Consider the following 17,074-nt stretch of genomic DNA (forward strand, 5'->3'; position numbering starts at 1 on the left):
CGTTAGATGGGTGAATAGAGATTCCTGATCCACCTTCTCCAGCCTATTCATGATTCTGTATCCTTTACCATGTCCCCTCTCTGTTTGTCCTGGTCCTTTCAATCTTCTTCCACTCTTGACACCTGTCTGTGAACTCTCTATTGTCTACACATTGCGATTTACCAATATACCTATCATTATACCCCTCTGGTTATACACTGGAACGTTCCCGCATGTAGACAAGCCCAAGCATCTCTGCTCTGATCTTTTCGAGAGGGAGTAATCAGAACAGTAGGCCGTACCCCAGGGGCAGGGCGTCCCGTTGATTTCTACACTAGTGCTCTTTATACTGAGCAATGAGATTGGAAGCCTCCGGGCTAGGTTAGCTCGCAGTTTCCAGGATGGTGCATGACGATCCTCCCCAGGAATGTGGATGATATGGAAGAACAAAAGTAAACGTTCAGAACATGAATGGTTTGATCCGAAGCCCAGCTCCAAAGGGGCTGGGGAGGGGGAGCTCTTCCCAGCCATGCTCCTGTGCCCCCACCGTGCCGGGCCGCACCCCTCCCCAGTTACGCTCTGGCCCCACTCCTTGCCTTTGTTAAAGCAAACCCAAAACACCAGCTAATCACAGTCCTGCCCACGGGAAACGAAGAGCCAAATTCAGACTCCTTCCTGCCAGGAGGCGCGACTCTCTCGGCTTCCTCTCTGACCACAAGGCCGCTGCCTTGGGAAGAGAGTCTCAAGGAGGCACTGTTTCCTTGCCTAGCTAACGCGCCCCTGGCCTGCGCTGAACAGCGCCCGGGTCCCCTCCAGGGCCTGCATGGGGGGTGGCCGGCGGAATAGGCTCTTGGTACTGCCGTGCTTCGCCATCTCTGCTCTGTGGGCGTGGGCTGACAGAAGGTCGGATTCCCGAGAGGCTTCCCATTCCTTTGCAGGGGGTCCTTCCGCTGCTCATCTGTCTTCTGCGGACTGTCGTTTCCTGGGTCTGCCCCGTCCGTCTGTCCGTACCCACCTGTTATCTCGTCTTATATAGTAGCTTCCCGTTTGTCTGAAACCCTGTGATCCAAACCCCCATGTTATCCCTTCTTTATCTCCCAGCCTGAGACACACGGGGGCCGAGGAAGGGACTGGGATAATGTGAGAATTCGGAGACTTGGGCGGAGACTCCCCACAGCCAGGAAGACGAGCTCCTGGCCGCAGGGGAGGCCGCCCTGCTGCGGAACGGCTCCTGGGGCAGGGCGGGGAGCTGTCGTGGGCGCAAACAGGGATCCAGGGTCAGTGCAGGGAGCCCTCTGCAGCCCCTTGTCACAGGAGTGAGTGAGCGGGGTCGAGCAGGGACCCCCGGCCAGGACCAAGAGGGGAAGGGCAAGCCCCAGCCCAGGGGGTAGGCCGCCCGGCAGCTGAATGACTCCTGCCCGTTCGATTATCTAGACTCCCATTTACCTGAACAAAATCCATGCTCCCCCCCCACCCCCTGATATTGGGATGGTAGGGAGGGCGCCGTGCTTAGAGTGTCAGATCTTCAGGGTGGGGGCTGTCTTTTTGCTCCCACCCGGCTGCAGGAGAAAGTGAGAAGCTGAGACGTGAGGCCTAGTATAACAGGCCGGGTGTGAGACCTGAGGCTAAAGTAATGGCCAAGTCCGTTACAAAGCAGTTGGCAGACGTCAGGCTGTGAATGCTGGCAGGCTCATGGTAACTGGCAAAACCAGAGCTGATCTATTCCTGCAGAAACACTTGCTCGCACAAGCACATTTCAGAAAGGTGCCAGAACATCCCAATACCCCAAAGATAACAAGGGCTCGTTGACTTCTCAGGACGACAATATGATGGATAGAGAAGATTTGGTCGAACCATTTGGTAGAAGGTAAAAAACGATATCTTACCACATCAGAGGGGCAGCTACACCCGTCAGAGGGGCAAGGCGCAACTCCTTTGTATCAGTGTATACAGCAGGGTCTCAAAGGGAGTGTCTTTGTCTGGCCGAGGGAGGAACAGAAAGTCCTGCCGTTTACTAAGCTGACCCATTGTCATGGGCATACGTGTATTAAGTGTACTTGTAGCATGCATAGGGTGCTTTTCACCGTGCTCGTTTGACAATAAACCTGGCCTGGTGCCTTCGTTGCTGAAAGGGATCTGTGGTCTTATTGGAGAATCCGATCATGGTTTGGTGTCTTAGTTATCTGCAGAGCTGGGACAGCGCACACACTGGGAGAACACACACGCAGGCCAACGACTGACAAGACCGGCACGTCCCAGCCTTACATGCTGCAGAATACAGAGCCGCCCCGTTGAACAGAAGATGGACAGCAGTGTCAGCACACCTGGGCTGGCTACTTAGATGGGAAGCCCCTTGGGGCAGGGGCTGTCTTTTTGTTCCATGTTTGTACAGCACCTAGCGCCATGGGGTCCTAGTTCGTGACTGGGGCTGCCAAGCACTACAGAAATACAGATAATTATGGAGCTCCTGTCAGAGGAGGAAGGCAGGGCATTTTCAATGAGAACCATCCACTGAGGGGGGAGATCAGCCAACCAGGCACCAACAGCAAAAGGTTCAGTCCCAGACCCAATCAATTGGCCCTGAGTTTAGTGCCTAAACTGCATGCCCAGCGGTGCACGTCTCGGTCCTGGTAAACACGCTACCCGGCGTAGCCTCTGCATGCACATGCAGGGCTCTCGCCCAGGGATGGAAACGGGCAGAAGCGTTTTAGTTCTGGCAAGGCGGAGCTCGTTTGTTTGCAAGTTACAGCACCTTTCCCCCTGGAGGAGCTCAAGGCACGTCACGGAGCTGACCCGCCGAAGCCATCAGAGTGGCAAGTGAGGCAGGGTTCAAAGGCAAATAAAAAGCAAACTAAGAGAAACGGAGAGTGCTTTCTCCAGCCCAAGACCAAGGGGGAAAAGTGGGGCTCATGTCTGGTTAGAGGGGGTGGTTCAGTCTGGTTCTTGCGGTCTTAGAAGCAGTTCAGAAAGATCTCCTTCTCCCATGAGAGCCGCACGGCCCCTGCCCAGCGGCTGAATGCCAGCTGTTCCCAGGACGTGTTGATATGCACAAATGTCATGGTCCCGGGGTGCAAGCAAGAGTGTATCACACAGATCTCGGGCTTCCTGGCCGTGTTCCCCTCCCGACACGGTGCCAGTTCTAGGGCAGGCAGTGCTCACCCGTCCCAGCAGAGAGGGCCCCAGGCGCTGATACGGAGGCCCTGGCCGCAGCGGCTTCGAGCTGGGGAATTTCTGACCCAGATTGCTCTGCTGCTATTTCACGCTGTGCATCTCACCCCAAGGCTGCGTCCACCCTAGCTAATCGCACTGGTGGGGTAGCATCAGCTGTGCCAGGCGTCTGTGCCAGCCATGCTGTTCATATTGCAGCACTGCTTGCGCTCTGTTATTCCCCTAGCATTGCTCTCTGTTCACTGCTGTGATTATTGGACCTAAAAATGGACCCCAATTGTACGCTCAACTGTAAAAAACTGCATGCAAGGTCATAAAATGTCACTCTAACCTTTTGCCTGCTTGGGAATTAACCGTGGGAAATGGGTTGAGTTGTTTTCAGTAATGAAATGTTATGAAGAAGTGGAAGAAAACCAGACAAAGAAACTGTATTAGGCAAAACAAAAAAAGCTTGCTGATATGATTCAAGGACTGTTTAAATCATGCTTGGAGAAAACAAAAGATGTAACAAGAAGTTAATGGACCAATGTTGGTGTGGTGGTTATATGATAGACTGGGTGGACGAAATTATGAGGGGGATGAATCATGCCACCTACTTTTCCTCTTTTTGGGTTTCTTAAAAAGAGACTTTGAAAAAACCTCTCATCTCCCATCCCATCTTGCATCCCGGATTGTCTCATCTCATCTTCCCTGACCCCCAGACAGAAGGGGCAGACCAGACTGGAAGACTTTCTTCTGAAGAAGAAGGCTAGTAGGCCTTGCTCTCGTCCAAAAAACTTTGTTTTTCATTTGTGAGTCCTGAAAATCATATCATCAGGACATCCAGTCCTCAGCCCATCTGTGGGGATACCCAACCGCCACCCCTGCAGGGGTCCATTAAATCCAGTTTTATTCCTTTCCTTTTGTGTTGCTTTCCCCCCTTCCTTCCTGCTATCCTATTGCTTATTTCCTCGGCTTTTCATCAGATATGGAAATCAAGAGCATGGCATCAGCACAGTGCGGTGAGCTGACCACAACCCTGCCCTGTCTGAGGAGAAAAGACCCAACCAGATGACATCCGTGAAGGGAATGTGAACCAGGGTCCAAGCAACAGGGGCTGTGGTCAACCAAAATATCCATTCTGGACTGACCAGCCACCAGTCAAGATCTAAAGGTATCTGCAAAGATCCTATTTCCCCCACCTGTTCTACCCTCTCTCTCCTCCTCCACCTTTTGTCTGGCTATTTGTTAGAAACAGGAGAAGTGAAAACCCTTTACACATCAGGACTGAAAGTAAAATTAACCCTTTCCTTTTCATCAAAGAAAGGTTGTTCTGAAAATAAGGCTATGTCCACACTAGAGATCTTACAACAGCAATGGGATGGAGTTCTCCCACTGGCATAACTAAACCACTCCCAACAAGCAGCGGTAGCTATGTCCGTGGGAGAGCGTCTCCCACCAACATAGCGCTACCCACACCAGTGTTTTTTTTCACACCCTTGACCGACAAATGTTTTGCCGACAAAAGTGCTAGTGTAGACGAAACTTAAGAGACTGATATTTTGCCTCCAGAAGGAAAGAGACATTAAAGGCTTCATTGATTATTTTGCATTGTCGCTCAATTTCAGTTTCAATTTAAGCATCTGTTTTAATGTCTTGTTCTTTCTTGTGTTTGATCAATAGTCTTTCGACTGGATGCTTTTGGGTGTCGGCCAAGGCGTCGAGTCAACCAAGGTTTCTGTAGCAAGCCAGCCCTCCCCCCCCCCCTTTATAACGTGGTTTAATGTTGGACAGTGAAAGAGTTTATTACACTGTTTAACTCTTTGGAGACCCATACAATAGCACCTATCACATTGTTCCCACTGCAATTCCCTGGAGGAAGTGGATTGTGGGATGTTTTGATGGGGATTGTAGGAGAAGATGGGGAAACTCCCATAATTCTCAGGGAAACTCCCATAAATCCCTAGGAACCAGCACCGAAGCTAAGTCCTCTTATCTGAATGGAGGCTAGGATGAAGGCTTGGCAAGAAAGGTTTCTGCGGGTGAGTCATGCCATAAACCCAGGTCAGAGGCTTGCTCAAGACCATAGAGCGAGAGCTGTGGCATGGCCAGGAATGGAACTCAGGAGGCCTGTCTGCATCTTGTGGTTTAAGCTCCAGCCAGCACTCCGTAGGGGATTTTCCCGCGGTGTCTGGGAATCGACTGGTCCAGAGGAGGAAGTGGCAATAGTCTGGAAGTATAGTGTAAAATAAGGGTCGTGGAAAGCCCTGGCATGAGTGGGAGCCGCACTGATTTCAACTGATTTCTGCCAGGGGAGGATCCGGCCTCAGACACATTTGACGGCTAATATCCTGGCCAAATTACAGCTCAGATGGTTGCATCCTCCCGGCAGGTTCCCACCCTTGACGCTCCTCAAGGCAGCGGAGTGCCTCTGCTTATCTTCACACGGCTGAGGGAGAGGGATGGCTTGACCTTCGCCAGCCATTTGCCAGTATAACCACTCTCTCCTGGGGCATCCATGGTGCTGGAGCTACAGCACCCAAGGCACAAGCCTTCTCTGCTGGCAGCGGTAGTAGACTCTTATTTCTATATGAAGACTAGCCACTAGAGGGAGCCAAAGACCCACACTCTCCCAGGGGCGGGCTACATAGCTTCCTCCCACAGGGGAAGCTCATCTTGAAATCTACTTCGCTAACCAACCCATCGCTTGCAGTCAGTGGCGGGGCAAAAGACCACTCACTGCCCTAGCTCAGACAGTAGCAATGCAGGCTTTGCTTGCCAGCAGTGCCAGCTGCAAACTCAGGTGGTGACCGGCCGAGCAGGACACACGTTGCTTTACTATTGTGTAACTTTCACGGCCCGGGCTGCAGGGTTCTGTCTCGCGGCTGCTAGTGATTTTGTTCATTGTTAAATCCTGCTCGGCCACAGCAAATCCGTCATCGCTCTGCTGACCGGAACACGGTGTCCCTTGCTTTGAGTCAGATACAGCAGGTGCTGTGAACCGGACCGGAAGCACCACTCCGGGTCATTTCCACCTCCCCGTTGTCACTGTCTTCTGCTCCTCTGAACCTGATGGTGCCTTTTGCACCAAAGGAGGGTCAGAATGTGGAGAGGATTTTGGAATCAGCTAGTCCACCACAGCTGGACGAGGCCTCCTGCGATTAGCACCTGAGCTGAAACCTCCTGACCGGACTGGTGCAGAAGGATCCTAGGCCCATATCCCCAAAGGGGTTTAGGTGCCTAACTCCCAATGATGTCAATGGGAGTTAGGCACATAAATACCTTTGTGGGTCTGGGCTTTAGACTCTGGGGCTCATTCCCTGCCTTGCTCTGCCTGAGCTGGGATCTGTTAAGAACATAAGAAAGGCCATGTAATGGGTCAGACCAAAGGTTCATCTAGCCCAGCTCAGAGACTCCTAGACTTTAAGGTCAGAAGGAACCATCAGGATCATCTAGTCTGTTGTTGCTGTCCCACAATGGCAGCCAGTGCCAGGTGCTTCAGAGGGAATGAACCGAACAGGGCAATTTATCGAGCGATCCATCCCGCCGTCCAGGACCCGCTTCGAGAAGTCAGAGGCCTAGGGACACCCAGAGCATGAGGTTGCATCCCTGACCATCTTGGCTAATAGTCATTGAGGGACTTATACTCCGTGAACTGATCTAATTCTTGTTTGAACCAGTTACACTTTTGGCTTTCACAAACATCTCCTGGCAATGAGTTCCACAGGCTAAACGTGTGTTATATGAAGATGAACTTCCTTTTGTTTGTTTCAGACCTGCTGTTTGTCAATATCCTGGGGTGACCCTTGGTTCTTGTGTTATGCAAAGGGGTAAATAACACTTCCCTATTCACTTTCTCCGCACCAGTCATGATTTTTATAGACTTCTATTATATCCCCCACCTTTGTCATCTCTTTCCCATGCTGAAAAGTCCCAGACTTATTAATCTCTCCTAATAAGGAAGCTGTTCCATACCCCTAATCATTTCTGTTGCCCTTTTCTGTACCTTTCCCAGTTCTAATATATTTTTTTCAAGATGGGGCAACCAGAACTGCACACAGTATTCACGGTGTGGGCATGCCATGGAGCAATACAGTGGCATTATGACATCTTTTGTCTCATTATCTATCTCTTTCCTAATGATTCCCAACATTCTGTTAGCTTTTTTGACTGATGCTGCACGTTGAATGGATGTTTTCAGAGAACTATCCACAATGACTCCAAGATCTTTCTTGAGTGGTAATGGCTAATATAGACCCCATCATTTTATATGTATAGTTGGGATTATGTTTTCCTGTGTGCATTATTTTGCATTTATCAGCATTGAATCTGCCATTTTGTTGGCCAGTCCCCCAGTTTTATGAGATCCTTTCGTAACTTTTTGAAGTCAGCTCAGCTTTGGACTTAAGTATCTTGAGTAATTTTGTATCATCTGCAAACTTTCCCACCTCACTGTTTACTCCTTTTTCCAGATCATTTATGAATATGTTGAACAGCACTGATCTCACTACAGGTCCATGGAGTACCCCACTATTTACCTCTCTCCACAGTGAAAATTGACCATTTACTCCTATCCTTTGTTTCCTATCTTATAACCAATTACTGATCCAGGGGAGGACCTTCCTTCTTATCCCATGACTTCTTACTTTGCTTAAGAGCCTTTGGTGATGGACCTTGTCAAAGGCTTTCTTAAAGCCCAAGTAAAATATACCCACTGGATCACCCTTGTCCACATACTTGTTGACCCCTTCAAAGAATTCTAATAGATTGGTGAGGCATGATTTTCCTTTACAAAAGCCATTTTGACTCTTCCCCAATATACCGTGTTTATCTATGTATCTGATAATTCTGTTCTTTACTATAGTTTCAAACAATTTGCCTGATACTGAAGTTAGGGTTACCAGCCTGTAATTGCAATCATCGCCTCTGCAGCCTTTTTTTTAAAAATTGGCCTTACATTAGCTATCCTCCAGTCATCTGGTTCAGAGCCTTCTTTAAGTGATAGGTTGCATATCACAGTTAGTAGTTTGGCAATTTCATATTTGAATTCCTTCAGAACTCTTGGGTGAATACCATTTGGGCCTTGTCACTTATTACTGTTTAATTCAACCTCCTTAATTGACACCGCAGTCTGGGACAATTCCTCAGATTTGTCTCCTAAAAAAAATGGCTTAGATGTTAGAATCTTCCTCACTCCCTCTGCAGTGAAGACCAATGCAAAGAATTCATTTAGTTTCTCTGCAGTGGCCTTGTCGTCCTTGAGTGCTCCTCCTCTAGCACCTCCATCATCCAGTGGCCACACTCAGTGATTAATTTGTGCCAGAGCTTTCCAGAGCTGAGCCGTGGCACCTCTACACTTGGCAGTTCATACCCCCGGCACCTCTGGGCTTGCTACCTCAATTATGAAACTGAAAAAATGGCTTGAGTTCCGGCACCTTTTTCATTATACATTAAGCACTGGTCCCATTGATTGTTTGGCAGGCTTTCTGCTTCTGATGTATTTAAAACTCTTTTTCCTGTTGTTGTGTCTTTTGCTCGTTGTTCTTCAAATTCTTTTTTTGGCCTGCCTAATTATACTTTCACACCTGACTTACCAGAGTTTATGCTCCTTTCTATCTTTCTCAGTAGGATTTCACTTCCAATTTTTAAAGGACACCTTTTTGCCTTTAACCACCTCTTTTACTTTGTTGGTTAGCCAAGGTGGCATTTTTTCTGCTTCTTACAATTTTTTTTTGGGGGGGGAGGGTATATATTTAGTTTGAACCTCTCTTAGGGTGTTTTTTAAGTTTCCATGCAGCTTACAGGCTTTTCACTCTTGTGACTATTCTTTTTAATTTCTCTTTAACTAGCTTCCTCATTTTTGTGAAGTTCCTCTTTTTGAAATTAAATGCTACTATGGGAGGTTTCTTTGGTATTCCTTCCCCCTCCCCGCCTAAGGATTTTAAATTTAATTACATTATGATAGCTGAACCACTTGGTAACCGCAATCTTCACCTCTTGGATCAGATCCTGTGCTCCACTAAGGACTAATTCAAGAATTGCCTCTCCCCTTGTGGGTTCCAGGACTAGCTGCTTCTAAACATTTTCTCTCTGCACCTCACCCTGAGGTGACATGGACTCAGTCAATATGGGGATAGTTGAAATCCCCCATTATTACTGGGTCTTCTGTTTTTATAGCCTCTCTAATCCCCTGAAGCATTTCACAATCACCGTCACCATCCTGGCCAGGTGTTCCGTAGTGTATCCCTGCCGCTGTTCTGTTGTTCATCAAGCATGGGATTTCTATCCATAGAAATTCAATGGTACAGTTTGATTCATTTAAGATTTTTAGGGCACTTGACTCTAAGCTTGCTTTCACGTATAGTGCCAGTCCTCCACCAGTGCGACCTACACTGTCATTCCTATATATTTTATACCCTGGTATTACCGTGTGCCATGGATTAACATCATTCCACCACATTTCTATAATTCCTGTTATCTCAATATCCTCATTTAACACCAGGCATTCAGGTTCACTCCTGATAGTATGTAGATTACTAGCATTTGTCTACAAACACTTATCAAATCTGTCACTATTTAGTTGTCTGCCTTCACTTGAGGCAACTGAATGGGACTCTTTTATTCAGCTGTTTCTCTTCAGTTCCTAACTGTACTTTCTCAACGTCTATCCTCTCTTCTGATAGAGGAGAGGATCTAGAGAATCCTTGTTAATAGATCCTTCCCCAAGGGATGTCTTTGTCCAAACTGTGAGCTCCTCTGAACCTATCAGTTTTCCCCCAACCCTTAGTTTAAAAACTGGCCTACGACCTTTTTAATTTTATGTGCCAGGAATCCGGTTCCATTTTGGCGTAGGTGGAGCCCATCCTTCCTGTATAGGCTCCTCCTTTCCCAAAAGGTTCCCCAGTTCCTAATAAACCTAAATCCTTCTTCCCTATACCATCGGGACCCGGCAGTTCTGCCTGTGTAACTGGCCCGAACTGGAAGCATTTCAGAGACTGCTACCGGGGACCTGCTGGATTTTAATCTCTTAGCTAGCAGCCTAAATTTGGCCCCCATGACCTTCCTCCTACTTTTCCATATCTCTTTGGTACCTACATATACCACGATCACCGGCTCCTCCCCAGCACTGCACATAAGTCTGTCTAGTTGTCTCGAGAGGTCCACAACCTTCGCACCTGGCAGGCAAGTCACCATGCGATTCTCCCTCTCATCACAAAGCCAACCGTCTTTATTTCAGATAGTCGAGTCCCCCATTGCTATTACCTGTCTCTTCCTAATAACAGGTGTCCTGCCCCCCCAGGGAGGTATCCTCAGTGCGAGAGGATACCGTGACATCTTGTTCACACTCAGGACCCATGGCGAACCTGCCCCATTCCCCCAGGCTTGTACAACAGGGCCGTTGGGGCTGACAATGATAGAGGGAAGGGGAGGGGGTTATATTGATTTTGTGTGATTTGTTCGAGTTCTGGCTGGACATTTGGTTTGTTGTTTGGATTTTGCAGAGGTGAAGCATCATAAAAGTCCTACCTAAATAATCTGCTGGGGGGGGGGAGGGGTGGCACTGGTGGGGATACCCCGTCTGCAGCCTCTGCAGGTTACTCTGACCCAGAATTCTTACGTGCTGAGCACGCGGTGACTTTCTGAGCTGATATTTCCCCATCCCGCCCTGAAGGAACATGCCTTTCCCCTTCTACCTCTAAGCAGGGACGAGAAAACAAAGGAGGCCCTGTTGTCTGAGTCTTGCTTAGCGTTGCCACTGCTAAGCAGACACATGTGCACATATATGTGCCATCTGGTAACAGGAATGCTTCGGTCTGTACAAATTCGCTCTGTCAGGCATAAAAACAAGTGCGTATCATCGAAAGCCCAGGCTTCCTGTTTTTGCCCTTCCCCCGCCCCCTCCGTCCCCACAGCTGGGCGGGACCCAAACCAAAATATCAGCAGCAGGGCCCATGGGGTGTGGGGGGGAAGTACCATCCCCACCGCAGGCCTGACGAAGGCCATGCAGACCATTCACTTGCCCAGACAGACAGCAGCACTTTGCTCTTGGGCCTGGTCTACACCGGAGAGTTTTGTCAGCAAAACAGTGTGGGGGGGACACGCTGCAATCAGCCCCCCACACCCCCGACGACAAAACTGCCCTGTTTTTTTCGACAAAATAGAACCACCTCAACCAGAGGTGCAGGGCTTTTGTTGGCAGAGCTAGGGCCAGGCAGTGCCTGTGTCCACACTGCATCCCCTTGCAGGGGTGGAGAGGCTGTCATTCTTGTCAATTTCACTACTCCCCTGGACAGATGAAATTGACAAGAAAGCCAGGAGGCCTGGACAGCTGGAGCCTGGCTCTCTCAGGGACCAGAGGGGACTGGGCGGCCGCTGGCCACTGCCAGCGGGGACACGGGTGGCTGCCACCCGGCTTCCCAGGATGTGGGACCGGGTGGGAGGCGGGTGGCTCGCCGGCTGCTCGCGCTCCTGGCTGGGACCGGAGAGTGTGGGACGGGGGCAGCCCACAGGAAGCCCCGGAGCCTGTGGGTTCCCGGCAGGGAGCTGAGAGGACGCACTCCACCGACCTAAGGAGAGAAGTGCAGACATCAGCCACCGCTGTAATTTGTTAATCAGGGAAACTGAGGCACCATAAAGTGAAGTGTCTGTCTCAAGTCACAGAGCGAGTCAGTGTCAGAGGAAGCTGGGTGTCCTAGCTTCCAGATCCCAGCTTTAATTAGTAGGCAATACTAGATGCCTGCTCAGGGGTTGTTGCCGTTTAAGCGCTAGCCATCTGCTCGCTGCTGCACAAGGCATGGAAAACGATACAGTCCCGGCTCTCAACATTTTTCTGAGCCCAGATCCTCTCCTGGGGTGAGCCGGCACAAATCAGTGCTGTGCCCGCTGCTGCCAATAGCAGCGCTGGGACTAGAACGCAGTCCCCCCCAGGTCCGGTACAGGGTCTAGCCTGCTGGCCTCTAGCTCTGCTCGTGTTCTAGCACTCCTTGGAAACCTTTTCTATGATTGTTCGTTTCAGGAAATCCCCCTGGGTGCTTTGTGAGGGAGTTGTGTTTGCACTGGCCTTCTTCTTCATTCCTTATCAGGAAAGAGGGAATAAACATCATGGGAGCAAAATTCACAGATAACACTAAAGTGGGCGGGGGAGGACAGAGCCTGGAAGATCATACACTGGACCTAGGATGAGGAACTCCTGAGCTCTGACCCACTGGCTTGCTGTGCATCCTCGGGCATATTATTTATTCTTTCCATTCGTGATTTCCCCACATCTGTACATGCTTTGGGTTTTTCCTGATATAAAACAGACACAGATTAGAGACCAAATTTCTGTTGATGACACTCTTCTATGTTGTTCCTGCAGTCCTTTGTGAGCTCACTGCTGGTAGAAAGGAGACAATTCAAACATCCATTTAACTGTGCCTGCAAATCAAACAGACAGCGAGAGGCCGGCACCCATCTCTGCAAATAAGTTCAGGTGCCAAGTCAGGCGATGAGCTAAATCTCCTTTAAAAAAATGCGTCCCTAAATGACTAGCATCATACAAAATTAACTGCATGGGCATCTCTTTCTCTCTCTGCCTGGCTGTATATGTAGAGCACTGTGTAAATGTCTGGAGCTATATAAATGCTTAATGAAGATAATATAGATCGGCGCACAGATAATGAGAATAGAGATTATGGCTGTATTAGAGCGGGTTGCAGCAGACACTCTCTGCTTCCAAAAGCTACCTAGGAGGAGGCTGTGGAGATTGAAAATACAGAGGATGTTTAATTTAAGGAGAAGAGTAAGAAGAGATGTGACAGAGTTATACAAAATAATTAATGGGATGGAGAAGGTAATTCGGGCACTTCTGTCTAACCTAAATGGAGAAAAGCTCTCTGACCATAGGCAGCTTTTTAGTATATCAAAGAAAGAAGGTTCAGTAATTGGGATATGGACTATGGAAGACATGCTAAAAACAAGTGTTGGATTAGATCCCCGAGGGAGAAAAAAGAAAGCAAGGAAGAACTGGCAGAAGATGGTGACCGAGAATATTGACTGCACTGGCATTACCTCGGAAGAAGTACGACAACTAGCGAGCGACAGTAATCAATGGAGAATCCGGGCTGCCCGATGTGTCAGTGACACAGGAGGAACTTGGGTCTAAGGGAAAGGCATAACACGAGCCAGTGGTTGGCTAGACAAATTCCGACTCGAAATCAGGTGCACATTTGTAACACTGAGTAATGGCCATCTAATTGCACCAGTAAGATGGGAAGCAGAGTTTCAAACCCAGTTTCCCAAGAAAGGGTTTCAATCAATCTGCTATCCCGGACGGACCGTCGTTCTCACTCAGCACTTTCTGATAGCTGCAGGCTGGAGCTAGCTGGGAAACCAGTTTTTGTTTCCTGCAAAAGAATGTCTCACGTGGCCTGCAATGTGCTTACTAGACTCCTGCATTCTGTGCAAAGAAATACGTTACTATTAATCAGACACCTCCCCAAATGCTAACATTGGCCCTCGTTAGTTATCGCCATAGAGCGTAAGGACATCATTCACATCATTCACGCCACAGGCAGAGAATAGGAGACGCTGAGGCGCACCAGTGCTAGAGACCCTCGCAATGGCAAGGAAATGATTAAGTGAGATATACCCAGATAATCCTGGCAAGTGACCCATGCCCCGCACTGCAAAGGAAGGTGAAACCCGCCCAGAATCACTGCAAATCTGATGTGGGGAAAAATTCCCTCCTAACCCCACATCTGGTGACCCCACATCATGTGAGCAAGAACTGGCCAGTCAAGCGTCTGAGAGACAGAACACTTGGGGCCCCACTCAGAGCCCTGGCTCTCCCTACTCAATGTCCCATCTCCAGCCGTGGCCATCCTGGATGCCATTGGGAGGAAAATATTCCTTCCTGACCCCTGCAGGTGGCAGCTGAAACCCTGAAGCATGAGGTTTTAGGAACACGAGACATAAACCAGAAATGAGTCCCAGGGCTGGTGAGCCCTGCCTCCTACCATCACAAGCAACTCTGTCATACAGTCAGTGTGGTTAGCCAGTGTCATTCCTCCACGGCAAACTTCCTTTAATCATTATAATAATACCTAGCTCTTACATAGCTCTTCTCATCAGTAGATCTCAGAGCACTTTACAGAGGAGGTCAGTATCTTTTATCCCTCTTTTACAGATAAGGAAACTGAGGCATGTCACGATGAAATGATTTGCCCAATGCCACCCAGCAGGACAGTGGGAGAACCAGAGATACAACTCAGATACAACTCCTGAATCCCAGGCCAGTGCTCTATCCATTAGGCCACGCTGCTATCATCCTACCTGCCAACGTCCTCTGACAAAAATGCATATAGAAAATGTGCATGCAACTTCTTATATTTGCCTAAATTCAAGCAAAACCACCAAAAGTGCGTGCCTTTCCATTTCAAAGTTGGGTGGTGGCAAACTGCAGAAAACTGCATTCAGTGGTAGGGATCCTCGCATGTTTGTCAGGTTGCATATGCTCTATACAAACTAATAAAAACTGTGCATGCCATATTTCCAATATTGTTTCTACTCTTTTATGGGGAGGTTGCAAGAATATGGCAAAGGATGGTTCCTACTCCTAATTGAATTATCCTTTAACTCTCTCGCCTTCTCCGTCCCCCACATAAGAACGGCCATACTGGGTCAGACCAATAGTCCATCTAGCCCAGTAGCCTGTCTTCCAAGAGTAACCAATGCTATGTGGAAAAGAAATGCAGAAAATCAAGCCATTGAAAACAATTCTGTAATGGTGAACTTAGAAGGGCTGCACATCTGAAGGTCTCAGTCCTGCAAATACTTATGCATATGCTTCGTTTTAAGGGTGCACAATGGATCCAACAAACGCATTTCCATTTCCCCCCCTGCAAAACTATTTGCTGTGTGACCTCAGGGAACCCCTATGGAAAAATGCAAGAAGTTCTCCTCACAAATGTGAAAGTTGAGTAGAATGAAAGGAGAAACTTGAGAGGTGTGGGTATTCAAAAGAAACAGAAAAGTTTGCCTAGAATATTCTCCTGTGAGACAGTCAGGGGAATCTGAATATGGGGGACTCTAGGTGATGAGAGATATCAGGCAGGCAGGAGATGACTTTGACACATCGTAGTATCAAGGCTATTTCTTAACACACCCTGATTGCTCTCTGATATCAATCCCAAGCACACTGGGTCTTGAGCCCAATTTCAGAAAAATCAGGAGATAGCTCCAGTTTCCAAGTAGATCTGTTAACATGGCCAGAATGCTGTAGTTTTCAGAGAAAAGTAACCGTGGCCCATCTGCCTCCTATGCAACATGCTCATGTAAGTTTCTGACAAAGGCCTGGAGCAGGTTCCCCCCACTTTGCCTTTGGGGCATAGTAACAGCTGCCCGCCCTCTTCAAAGAAGCATTCTGAGCCTGGGTAAGTGTATCCCTTTGAGAATTCATTGCTACTTATCTCTGATATCTAGTTGTCTTCCTTCAAAGGGACTGGATCAAACATTCCTTTACAAGGAGGTTCTGTTGGTGTCTTAATAACCTCCCCGCCGCAGGGAGACACAGGCACTCAGAGACTATGATTGGGGTCATAAAAGTACCCAGACAGAGACGGAGGGTGGAATTCGTATGCCAGCAGGAATCAGAGTGGAGGTTGATTTCCAGCTCAAATAGCCATGCCCGTACTGGCTTGGACTGAGATAGAAGTGCAGCCATGGCAGTGTGAATGGTGAGATGGCCTAGCCCCTCCAAGTGTGTACCAGACAGGATTGTACTCAGGGCCGCTATCCCATCCTGCCAGCTGTGCTGTCCCAGCAACACCACTACTGAGCATAGCTCAATGAAAGCTCACAGGGCTATAGCTCCCTGAGCTGGGAATTACACCCCCAGCTCTTGTGTTGACGTACCCAAAGAGAGGTGCAGAGACGGCAACACACTGGCTCTATTTAATTAGGCTTTGACTCTGTGCTGCAGCTTGGTGCGAGGGGTAAGCTGCTTGCATTGCATTTTGCTTTTGTAATTTTAAATGTTTCCCCGTGCCCCTGGATGGGTCATCAGCACCGGGGTTGGATTCTGGATCTTCTCATCAAAAAACACACCCCTCACTGCCTCAGCAAGACACAGCTCTGTTAGCACAAAGCCAGTAGAAGACGTCGTCTACTCTACACTGCAGAGTTAAGTCAGCTTAAGTTACGTCGCTGATCATAAGCTGCTTTAATAACATCGGTTGTGTGTTGGCCACACAAGGCTCCTTGTATCGGTGCAGCGCGTCCACATTCATTGCTTTTGCATCGACAGAGAGAGCATTGCATCGTGGGCATGCATCCCACTGTGCAACTCGCCACCCTCCGTCACCCTCTACTGCTGGGAGCTTTGGGAATGGATCACGGTGCATCACAGGGCGTGCTCACCGTCCACGATGCAGTTCTTTCTATCCCATCATTCCATGGGCTTCTGACTTGATTTTCAACAGCCCTTATAAAGTGTGCATCCGCCATCTCTGCCCGGAGCTGCTGATCAGTCTGGTGATGAGCGTTATGAACACAACGCGGCCGGTCCTGTGGTATTTCATGAGCTGCGAAACAGGGCATGAATTCGTGATGCCTGCCCTGCTGTTTGCTGTGGAAACGAATAACTCAAGATTGCTGCTGGCATTCACGGAACAGCTGCACACAGTGGACTGTTGGCATTGGGCTCAGGAACCAAGCACTGAGTGGTGGGGTCTCATCGTGATGCACGTATGGGATGATGAGCAGTGGCTGCAGAAGTTTCAGATGTGCAAATCCACCTCCCTGGAACTGTGTGGAGCTCGCCCCAACACTGCGGAGCAAGAACACCAGAATGAGAACTGCACCCCCTGTGGAAAAGCGAGTGGTGATTGCTGTGTGGAAACTGGCAATTCCAGACTGCTACCAATCAGTGGTGAATCAGTTTGGAGTTGGGAACTCCGCCATGGGGGTT

Source organism: Emydura macquarii, unplaced genomic scaffold, assembly GCF_026122565.2.
Source record: "Emydura macquarii macquarii isolate MOO-44397 ecotype Brisbane River unplaced genomic scaffold, CSIRO-AGI_Emac_v2 contig_3345, whole genome shotgun sequence".
Classification (NCBI taxonomy): domain Eukaryota; kingdom Metazoa; phylum Chordata; order Testudines; family Chelidae; genus Emydura; species Emydura macquarii.